This window comes from Mytilus galloprovincialis, chromosome 12 (assembly GCF_965363235.1).
Source record: "Mytilus galloprovincialis chromosome 12, xbMytGall1.hap1.1, whole genome shotgun sequence".
Taxonomy (NCBI): domain Eukaryota; kingdom Metazoa; phylum Mollusca; class Bivalvia; order Mytilida; family Mytilidae; genus Mytilus; species Mytilus galloprovincialis.
The window spans coordinates 72,104,492-72,115,218 of record NC_134849.1 but is presented as its reverse complement, the minus strand read 5'-3'; the positions used below and the strand labels follow the sequence as shown (position 1 = coordinate 72,115,218).

At 30.3% G+C, this 10,727-nt stretch overlaps 1 long non-coding RNA gene across 1 annotated transcript; it reads right to left on the bottom strand.

The window, feature by feature from the left end:
- Positions 1 to 4,703: 4,703 nt before the first annotated feature.
- LOC143054748 (uncharacterized) lies at positions 4,704 to 9,738 on the bottom strand. The gene is made up of 3 exons (XR_012971813.1): positions 9,630 to 9,738; positions 6,429 to 6,491; positions 4,704 to 5,321 (listed from the first exon to the last, which is right to left on the bottom strand). It is a non-coding gene; the product is annotated as an uncharacterized LOC143054748 (long non-coding RNA).
- Positions 9,739 to 10,727: the final 989 nt, after the last annotated feature.

The window sequence follows — 10,727 nt, the reverse complement described above, 5'->3', positions numbered from 1 at the left end:
AACTCATTTATTCAATTTTTGATGAAATCAAACAAAGTTTAATTTTGGACCCCCATTTGGACCAACTTGAAAACTAGGCCAATAATTAAAAATCTAAGTACATTTTTAAATTCAGCATATCAAAGAACCCCAAGGATTCAATTTTTGTTAAAATCAAACTAAGTTAAATTTTGGCCCCTTTGGACCTTAATGTAGACCAATTTGAAAACGGGACCAAAAATTAAGAATCTACATACATAGTTAGATTCGGCATATCAAAGAACCCCAATTATTCAATTTTTGATGAAATCACACAAAGTTCAATTTTGGACACTTTGGGCCCTTATTCCTAAACTGTTGAGACCAAAACTCCCAAAATCAAACCCAACCTTCCTTTTATGGTCATAAACCTTGTGTTTAAATTTCATAGATTTCCAAAACCAAAAACCAAAAATAATGCTTATTTGGGCCCCTTTTTGGCCCCTAATTCATAAACTGTTGTGACCTCAACTCCAAAAATTAATCCCAACCTTCCTTTTGTGGTCATAAACCTTGTGTTTAAATTTCGTTGATTTCTATTTACTTATACTAAAGTTGTTGTGCGAAAACCAAGAATAATGCTTATTTGGGCCCTTTTTGGTCCTTAATTTCTAAACTGTTGGAACCAAAACTCCCAAAATCAATCCCAACCGTCCTTTTGTGGTCATAAACCTTGTGTTAAAATTTCATTGATTTCTATTCACTTTTACTAAAGTTAGAGTGCGAAAACTAAAAGTATTCGGACGACGACGACGACGCAAGACAACGCAGGACGACGACGACGACGCCAACGTGATAGCAATATACGACAAAAAAATTAAAATTGTTGCGGTCGTATAAAAAGGATGAAAGTCAAATATGCAGAATTTAGGGTGTTTTCAGGTTGGAAAAACAGGGAATCCCCCAAGAACACGGGTGTCATTCGGTTTATCGAGAGAAATGATCGTGAAAGAATATCTAACGGCGGTCAAGTATTGAGAGACGATCGTGAAAGTTCTGGTAACGGATCGTGAAAGACATTTAATGTACATTCTAGTTCAGAATCTTTGAAAAAATGGCTTAATTTTCAAAACGCGGAAAAAATCCGAACAAAAAAATATGTCTGTCAAAATGGTTTAACTTCCTCAACATAACTGTGAAAGAAGATAAAGAAAATATGAAGTGCTTTTTGAAAAAACACAAAAGGCGCAATGCGTGTCTATGAAATTAATTGCAAATAACACGCTTTTTGTACCTATAATGGTCATATTTCAGAATATCATGATATATTTGAAATTTGTTCTTTGGTGTATCTGATAGTACAGTGAAATTAAAGTATGTTCTTCCCTTAAAAGCGTTAATTTGTTTATGAAAACCTTGAATTTGTTGAATTTCCATCAAACTTGATCGTGAAAGATCAGGCTACGTATTATTTTGATCGTGAAAGAAAATGCGTGACCAGACTTAATACATGTACTAGTAATCAGAAATCAGTATTTCTTTTACCATTTGATAAACCTGCAACTGGTTGAAGCCTGTAACTATTTTGATAAGGATGAACATTAAAGCTATTATTTTTTTTTTTCTATTCAACACTTTACCTCGAAAGTTAAAAATAAACAACAACTAAAAACGTGTCTAAATAAGTGTGAAAGATTCAGCTCTGTGAATCGGTCTAGTGCAATTCAGGCAGACCGACACTATTTATCCAATAATAAGGATATGCAACGTTTAAACCAAAATGTTATCCATCAATCAAAAAATTACAGCAAAAACGGCATCTTTCATGTGTAATTTGAGATTGAACGATAACCAACATTTTGTGCAACAGTACTTTCTTAAGTTCTTTATACACAACGCAGATGTGGATTGCTTTAACTATATACTACAGACTGTAGAATACCAGATCGCAAATGCTGTAATGCTTTACTTATGATAGTATATTTGTTTATAACGTCTATAATATCAAGGGTTTTACTAGAAGTGTCAAATGCGCTTAAGATTGTCATTGGTTCATAAAAAGAGGTCAAGGTCAGATGAACCATGCCATACAGATCTCTACAAATATCCCGTACACCAAATAAATGTGTTCCGATCCTTACAGTGCCTTAGAAACTGACAAATGTAAAAGTTATGCTTGGCCAATTAATTCGGAACATAAGGTCAAAAGTATATGAACCCTGACCGACAGCCAGACATAGACATCTTACTATCATTCAATATATCAATTGAAATCACCATTGTCATATATGAAACATGCAGATAGACATGTATACCATACACGAAATACCTTGGCGCTACAAGCATTAAGGTATATAACCAAAAGGACAAACAACATAAAACAAACATTGCCGAATGATGCATGATAATGAGTTCGATGTCAGTTGAAACCTTGCAGAAGTCGAAAATGTACACCTTACAACCATAACAACAACACTGGATTGTTTTTTCGGCGTTTTGTCACCCATTGTCTTTTATTATTGCCGTATTGTTATTTCTTTTTCTTTTCATTTTCTGAAAATATTAATACTTTGAAATGCTTAAACCTATTGAGGATGTTGACCTATCTAGCTTTTCTCAATACCAATAACAAATATTAATTATCATATAATTGAAGAATAATTTGAACGTCTTCGTAGCATCAGATCTTTCACGATCCTTTTCACGATCTTCAAAAATGCGGTACGTCATCTTTCACGATCCTAAAAATCAATTTTGTGTAAATTGTTCTTTATTTACCAAGTTTCAGATTATATTTATACAAAATAACTATGAGAACCATTTGATTAATTCAAATAGAATGCCCTTACTCGGATAAAAGTAGTTTATCTAGTCGAATTTGTGAAAAAAAATCGTGTTTGTTTACATTTTTTATGTCATTGAAATGTCGAGAAGCAATCTGCCTTTTGTTGTTTTGTAAAAACTATGTACTTTTGAAATTGGATATTCTCACATACTGATCATAATGTTAAACCATTTTGACAGACAGTTTTATTTTGTCGTAAATTTGTCTGTGTAATTAATTAAATTAGAATATTTACTGATCTTTCACATGTCCTCTCGATTAAATGTCTTTCACGATCCGTTACCAGAACTTTCACGATCGTCTCTCAATACTTGACCGCCGTTAGATATTCTTTCACGATCATTTCTCTCGATAAACCGAATGACACCCGTGAAGAAGGACATTTCAAACCAAGAAACAAGTTATGTTTTTTGTTGTTGTTGTAATTAATACAACAATATTGAGTTGTAAGGGGCCTTAAAGCTACGGCGGTTTTGTTACAGCTCCTACAAAAAGTTGATTTATTTTGTGTAGAATGTCGTAAGACAATTAGTTTTTTGCTGAGACGAAGTTATATATGAATTTTGAAGAGTGTAGAGCAGTTGGAGAAGTCAGTTATGTTGAATTCTGAATATATTTCAAAAGAAAACGTAGAAGAAAACAAAGACAAATCCAATATGGCGGACACCAGTGAACAGGGTGAGACATATTCGTCTATTTTACAAACACATAACACCCAAAACTATTACGATATTGAAGAAGTTAAACCAGTCTTTATACTAGAAAGTGATTTGTTTGGCAGCAATAAGCCAAGTAGAGATCAATTTTTAACACACTTAGAATTGTACAGAATAATTGATGCAACAGTTTGCCCAGGAAGCCATTTGAGAGGGCTGCAGAGAGTGAGAGGGATGTGGAGGATCTATTTAGATTCAGAGACAGATAGAGAGTCCCTGATAATATCTGGCATTTCGATTCGAAATAAATTAATACAAGTGTACACAAGAAACCCAAGAATAACTCAAAACGAATATCCAGAATACATTAAAGTTAGGGTAAAAAACATTCCATGTTCAGCAGAAGATGGACAGATAGAGCGCTGTCTTGAGTTTAATGGATGTGACATCTTTAAATTATATAGAGAACGTTTGAGGGTAGATGGTCTAGTAACCAATTGCCAAACTGGCGACAGAATTGCGATAGTCGCGCCACTTAGTAAACCCTTACCTAGAACACTACTTATAGGCAAATACAAAGCTTTAGTTTTACATCAAGGGCAAGACAATCATACAGGACAATATGAAATATCTTGCAATAAATGCCTTCAGAAGGGACACAAATATGCACAATGTCCTAACGATTGGGTGTGTCGTCAATGCCATAAAGAGGGACACCGGCAGGCAGAGTGTGATTCTCCTCTTAGTGAAGTTGATGATACACATGACCAAAATTCTGATGGCGATGAAACTGGAGTAGATAATCAAGAGCCACAATCCAAATCTGTACCGCAACCAGACGAAAACACAGTCAGCCAAATATCTATGGTTCCACTAGAAAAAAAACAAACATCCACAAACATAAATACCAGTGTAGACGAAAGTGAAAAAGAAAAAAAAACAACTGCAGAAGAGACTCTAGGTGAAAAAAATAAAGGGCCTAAAAAGAAAGTCGGGATAAGAAACCCAAGAAAAAATGCACCACAAGGAGGTATTAGCCAATATTTCCATGGAACACCTGGTACTGTACACCCTGAAAATCATACGCCTACAAATAAGACCGACAAAAGAAATGCGACGACCCCCACAGATGAATACCACAAACGTACAGGTCCTGCACAAAAGACAAGTAAAAAGTAGTGCAAGACTGTATCATATTATAGTTGTATCAAAATTTATGCATTATAATATTTAAAAAACAAATGTACAAAATGTATATAATTTTTATTATTTTTATTATAATTATTGAAAAAAAACAAAAACATGAATGTGATGTGATTACAGATTGCATACATCCAAAAAGAAATGACAAATTGAAAGTCAAAGAAATGTTTGTTGTGAAAAAGGAAATTATTCCTATATGGTATATGTATGCTATAAAAAGCACAATAGAATCTTCTTTTTCTGGCAGAAACATAATTCTTAATATGAAGTTGATAATTAATCATTTTTTCCAATACTTATTATTCCTTGTGAAAATAATTAAAATATTCACTGAAAACGCATTTGTTATCAAATGTGATAGCATGTATCGCAAATCTTCGCTATGTGCAAGATGTATAGCAAGGGAAAGTCCAATTCTATTTTTAGCCAACCACTGGCCATATATAGTAACACGTGTTCACACAGTTCTAGTATTCCAATGTAAATCCATGAATAATACGTGCAGATTTAAAGTTTCCAAAACACATGGATTACGTATTTTTACACATCCACTATCACATAAATTTTCTACCAGGCCAATTAAGAACTTCATGTGGCATTTAAATTCCTCACAGGTGAAATTGGGTCAACCTATTTTTAAAGGCAAGGTCGAACACCGACTGAAAATAGACAATAAAACAACAATTAGTACAATGTCACAATATTATGAGATACACATTAATAGCATAGTTTACAGTTTGTATATGGATTGCTTACATAATGAAATATTTTTTATTAAATTAACAAGTATATGTAGAAGGTGTATAATATATGGATTTACAAAAATGATTATTGACTTTGGATATATTATTATTATGTTGTTAACATTAGATTTGGGTAAACATTGTATTATTATTAAAACACTTATGACAAATAATGAGTGAAACTGTACATATATGTTCATTGAATTGTCAGGGACTAGGATCAAAAGATAAAAGACAAAGACTTCATATGTGGATGAAGCATCAACATTGTAATATTTTATTTATACAAGAAAGCCATTTCACTGTTAATTTAGAGAAAGATTTGAATGAAGAATTCAAAGGTGATATATATAATAGCTATGGTAATTCACAATCAAGAGGGGTGTCAATTTATATTAATGAGCAAATAGAATATAAATTTATTGATAAATTTCAAGATAAAGAAGGGAGAATAATTTTGCTTAATGTAGAAATTAAAGATAGCATTTATACTTTAGTGAATATTTATGCTCCAAATTTACCAAAGAACAGAAATGTTTTTTTCAAAAAAGTAAAGGATATGATATCAGAGAATAGCTTAGGGATGGTAATTGTTGGTGGAGATATGAATGATACGCTATCAAATATTGACAGAAAAAAATACAGCACAAATAAAAAAACACAAAAACCAGTTAACAGTTTAAAAAATCTAATTAAAACACTAAAGTTGATAGACATTTGGAGAGAGACACATAGTAACAATACACAATTTACATGGAGACGCAAAAACAATATAAATGAAGCCTCTCGCATAGATCTCTTTCTTATATGCCCAGAAATAAGATCACATATATACTCAGCAGATATAAGACCTGCACTTATATCTCACACAGACCACCAAGCTATATCACTAAAGTTGAAAGGGAGATCACAATCAAAAGGGAAAGGATATTTTAAAATTAATAACAGCATTTTGGATAATATTGAATATAAAAACATAATAAATGGCCTAATTCATAAATATAAAAACAATCCAAAACTTACCAAAAATATTGGACACCATTGGGACTTATTCAAAATTGAGGTCAAAGAATACACCATTGAATACTGTAAAAGAAAAGCAAAACAGAATATAAGTGAAATACATGTATTGGAAAATAAAATTAAAAAATTAAATGAAAACATTAATAAACATTGTAAAGATGAGGTAATAAAGCATTTTCATGAAGAATTAATTAACAATGAGAATAAATTAAAGAAAATATATGAAATAAAAACAAAAGGAGCTCAAATCAGGTCACGGATTCAATGGGTAGAAGAAGGGGAAAAAAATACTAAATTCTTTTTAGGTTTAGAAAAAGCTAGACAAACAAGAAAAACTATAACTGCACTAAGAGATAAAGAAGGAGTGATACAAACTGACTCATCCAAAATTTTACAATTAGAGACAGAATTCTATAAAGATATTTATAAAAGTACAAATCCAGATATAAAATCTATAAATGATTATATTAATGATACAAATATTGATCATAAATTAACAACACAAGAGAGTGATATTATGGAAGGAAAATTAACTATAGATGAATGTACAGATTCACTATTTAAGATGAAATTGAACAAAGCACCTGGAATTGATGGTTTAAGCGTAGAATTTTATAGAACATTTTGGGAAGAATTAAAAGAATTCATTGTATCCACATTTAATTTTTCATATAAAAAAGGGGAGTTAACAACTTCTCAGAAATTAGGAGTTATCTCTCTTATCCATAAAAAAAATGATCCACTGAGTTTAGATAACTATAGACCAATTACTTTATTAAATATTGATACAAAATTAATAGCATATTCATTAGCTCAGCGCATTAAAAATGTCTTACCAAAAATTATCCATGAAGATCAAAATGGGTATGTTAAAAATAGATATATAGGTTATAATATTAGACAGATCCAGGATATAATTGATTATGCAGAAAAATTTAATATAGAAGGAGCATTATTATTTTTAGACTTTTCAAAAGCATTCGACTCTTTAGAATGGGATTTCATGTTCTCAGCATTAAAAAAATTTGGCTTTCAAGATTCTATGCTCAAATGGATAAAAACTATGTATACAGATATTAAAAGCTCAGTGATCAATAATGGGTGGATATCTGAACCCCTCAACATTTTTCGAGGGATTAGACAAGGATGTCCGTGCAGTGCTTTAATTTTCGTTATTGCTGTCGAGATATTAGCATGTAGAATAAGACAAGACAATAATATTAAAGGATTTGAAATCAAAATAGATGGGAAAACACATTCTTTAAAAATCAGTCAACTTGCAGATGACACCACACTTTTTTTAAAAACAAAACAAGACATTTCAAAAGTATTAAACATGATTGAAATTTTTGGCACTTTGTCAGGGCTTAAATTAAACAGATCAAAAACAGAAGGAATTTGGTTAGGAAAACACAAACATTGCAAAGAAAAATATGAAAATATCAACTTTACAAACAAACCAGTGAAATGTTTAGGAATTTTTTTCGGTTGTAACAAAAATGAATGCCAAAAACTAAATGCAGAAAAACAAATAGAAAAGTCTGAAAAGATCATAAAAAATTGGGAGAAAAGACATTTAACAATGATCGGTAAAATAACAGTTATCAAATCATTGATCATACCAAACATTACCTTTTTAGCGTCTGTTTCACATATTGAAAAAGAATATATTGTTAAATTTAAAAAAATTATCTATAATTTTTTATGGAAAAGCAAAAGAGAAAAGGTTAAACGCACAGTACTAAGTTTTTGTGAACTAGATGGGGGTTTAAAAATGATTAACATAGATAAATATATAGAATCTATCAAAATTGGGTGGATCAAAAGGTTAATTAATGGAGATTTAAAAAATTGGAAAATTATTCCACTTTTTTATTTTAATAAGTTTGGAAAAGATTTCCTTATCTTTCACATGAATATTGATAACACTGACTCTATTCCAGAGTTAAAGAAGCTGCCAAAATTTTATTTCAACATTGTAAAAGCATGGATAAATAATAAAAAAGTACAACAGCCAAAAAACTTTAGAACTATACGTCAAGAAGTTATTTGGGGAAATCGTTTCTTAAAGATAAAAAATAAATGCCTTTTATTCCAAAACTGGATAAATAGTAATTTTATCTTTATTAATGACATCATTGATGAAAATGGTAATATAGAAGAAAATTTTATTTTACAAAAGCTTAAAATAAAAAGTAACTGGATGTCAGAATTTTACCAATTAAAGAAAGCTATTCCAAGAGAATGGTTAAAGATTTTAAAACAGGAAAACTCAAAGAAAACTAAAGTAAAAACGCCCTATGCAATACATATTATTGATAATTGCAATAAAAAAGAAAAATTAGAAAATGTAGATACCAGAAAAATTTATAATATATTAATTGAGAATGAAATTGAAATACCTGTTGGTTTTTATAAATGGAAGACAAAGCTTAACCTTGTATACATTAAGAGTCTTTCATGTAATATGTTAAAGTTTGTTCATTATTTTTTAAAAGATAATAAATACAAAGTGTTCCGTTGGAAATTGCTACACTTTATTTTACCTTGTAAAGTTTTATTGAAAAAGTGGAAGATATGCGATATTTCAAATTGTCATTATTGCAACACCACAGAGGATTATGATCACATGTTTCTAACATGTCACTATCTTGATAATTTCTGGAGAAAAGTAAAAACACTCTTAGAAAAACTGAATATTAATAATAATATTCTAACATTAAAAAATTTAGTTTGGGGTTATAAAATAAATGATGAACAATACTATGAAATTAATTATTTGATTACAATTATAATGTTTTGTATATACAAGGCAAACTATATGTCTGAACAGAAAACAAAATCTTTAGATGTATATACTGTATTTAAAACAGAATTCATGTACAGCTACAAAATGCAGGCAACTAGTAAACATACTAAGAATAAATGTCTACTTGATAAAGTTGTCAAATTGTTGTAATAATTTTTATGTTTGCAAATGTATAATCTAGCAAAAAATGAGAATAGAAAAAGATAAATAATTTAAAATGTCCAGATCAGGAACTGATTTCGAGAAATAATTTCACCTTTCACCGATAAGCGTGGAGATAACGGTATTGCTCTCCACTTTTTTTATCGTTAAAAAAAATGGGAAAAAAATTAATTACATTCTATTTTTATCAGAATCGATACACATATATTGTAATATGTGTTTATACATACCTGTGAATTGCTTATATTAATCATAAATCATTATTAAAACTGGTATTTCCAAACCAGGAAGAGATATCAATTCAATAATAGGAAACCGATAACGGCAAGTGTGAATTATTTCCGGAAACTTTTTATTTCTAAACAAACTAGATATACATATTGATAAATTAGAATTTCATATATAATTATTTATTTTACGGTTGAAAATGAATTATATACACTATAGTCTAGATAAATTGTACTTTATCATTGTTACACAGAGAGAAATGATATTAAAATGCAGGTACTCTTCACTAGGAGGCTGGACTAGTGGAGTCAATTGTTAACAGCAAGCAATATATTGTTGAATAAAAAAAAAAAAAAAAAAGTAATTAATACAACTTTTCCCTCAAAAATGAAATTGGTTTAGTGTGTCCTTATTACAGTATTACCTAAGAAGCAACTTTTCAATGAAAAGGTTGAACATCGCTCAATTGTACCTATATAGTTGATTAACACCAGAAGTAATCATATGCACCGCCGTGGCTCAATCGGTAGAGCCTAGCACTTGAAGGGAAATATTATTATCAAGAAAGGGTTCGAGTCTCATATGGATGTTTTGATTTTTTTTGTATTGAAATATTAGATAATAATGTTTTTATAATATTTTTTGGGATGTTTGCTTAATTTATAGAGTCATTGTGAATCATTTTGACTATATATCATTTTATTAAAGAAAAAACGCTTATTGCATGCATTCCTATGACTCTTGACTAACTTTCTATTCATGTGTTTACATTTTTTACATATTTGCAAGGAACACCTGCCGTAAAACTGAAGTAGATGCCTGTACATAACCAATAACACGAGACAAATAACACGAGAATTGATTATATAGCAATGAAGCTCAAATGTTGCATGTGTAATATAGTGTAATATACAAATAACTTAAAATAAGGCCATTGTTTACAAGTTTCAAAACAACACAAACAAGTTTTGAACATGGTATTATACGTAACAAATGCAGTCAAAAGCAATTTTGTCGCCAGTCCACCAACTGTGTAGATACTACTACTGAAATGTGAACCACTGTCCCTGTACTGGTACCTAAGTCATCAGAAAATAAAA